This window comes from Loa loa (assembly GCF_000183805.2).
Source record: "Loa loa unplaced genomic scaffold supercont3.4, whole genome shotgun sequence".
Classification (NCBI taxonomy): Eukaryota; Metazoa; Nematoda; class Chromadorea; order Rhabditida; family Onchocercidae; genus Loa; species Loa loa.
The window spans coordinates 303,976-305,786 of record NW_018108184.1 but is presented as its reverse complement, the minus strand read 5'-3'; positions in this window follow the sequence as shown (position 1 = coordinate 305,786).

Sequence of the window (1,811 nt, the reverse complement as noted above, 5' to 3'; positions counted from 1 at the left end):
ATTTCCAACTAAAGCATTGATTGAAGTGATGTAGTCTAAAATGAGAAATATATATAATCCCTCTTAGATTAAATGTTAAAATATTCAAGTTGAAATGACAGTTTGGCAATTTTCTTTTTTTTTGTTAGGTAATAAACGAACAATAAGCCATAAATGATTTAAACACAAACATAAACCAATTTCTTTTTTTTTTTCTAACCAAAAACTCAAAAAAAAAAAAATCAGAATGATAAATTTTCACTTAGTAATATTTTGAAATTCCAATGGAACATCTGTATTATGTATCATTTGTTGAAAATCTTTTTTACTAATTCTCTTCTCCTTTTTTTTCTTCGAAAATATCCAAATAAAATTTGTATATTAATTAAATGTAAGCATTGATTAATGATCAAAATGAATTTAAATAATTCAAATTTGGAGAAAAAAAAATGAAAAAATTTGCAAAACATTAAAATTTAAACAGAAACGATCAAAAAATTTTTGTCCTAATAGTTTTTTTTCCTTACATTACAATTTTATTTTTACTCATCGAATTTCGCTTCACTGATTTTATACATCGAAGAGAAAAATAAATTTCTTCAACATCGTTAAATGATTCGATTTGCTTTTTTTTTTTTTTTGACCACTTTTAATAAAAACATTTGGTCATTTCTTCATCTCTTCAGTTCTTTTTTTTTAATTCATCACAATTGCACTTTACTTTACTTTACTTTACTTTTGCTTGTATTTAATCCAATTACTCTCTCAGGGATAACAATTTTTTCCCTTTTTTTTTTTTAACCTACTAACAAAGTTTTTCAATCGATCTCACTTCTTGTCTTCTCCTTCTTCTCTAAATAAAACTTAATCGAGCTTTTTTTCCCACAAGAATTTTACATGCACAATGGAATTCATTTGTGAATGAGAAGTATAAGAAATTTAGTAATATTTAGTATTTATGATAAAATTAATGCAAAATGGAAATGAAAATTACTAATTACTGTTAATGATTGAAAGGTTTTAAAATAAAATTTTAAGTTTAAAAGTTAATTTTGGATAGTATAATTAAGGAGATAAGAGAGAATGAGATAAAGAAGAAATTCCGAATTCGGTTTCTGATTTTATCAGTGTGATTAAATGTTCGATTACAGGAATGTAGGAGCCATTCAACTATCTATCATACTGTTATCATTTCGGAAATGCAACTGAACAACACAAATATTCATCACACATATTGCATTGCTATTAAAAAATTCGAATTTCAAAAAAAAAATCTTCCGTCTTGCGTAATTATCCTACCGAATCAAGAAAAATTCTTCAACATTCTCGCAATCATTCGGAACAGATGCCGGATTCAGAATTTCTCGAGATTCTTGCACTTTGCTTCAGAAGTTTCTCGTGCTTCTGAAACAAACTCAAAAGCATAACGTAAAAGTTAAAAAAAAGATAGAACAAAATATAAAAAATAAATTGTAATTCGAACAAATTATACTACTAATAAGTAACACTGATATGATTTATCAAATTATACTGCAAACTTCCGATCAGAAGTAAAACTTTTTATTTAAAATCAAAATTTGAGATATTTGAAAAAAAGTGGAACAATTGATATCCTTCTAAATCATTCATCAGCTTATCATATCAGTTGATCATACTTATGGTACCAAAAATCAATCATACTTCTGATAATTAAACCGGTTAATTGTCAGAAATTTATTATTTAACCATAAACACAACAACTAACATCATATGATAAAGTAGATGGAGTAAAGATGCGCTTATTATTGATGCATATTTCTCGTTCATTTAAAGGATGATATTTGAATCTTTAC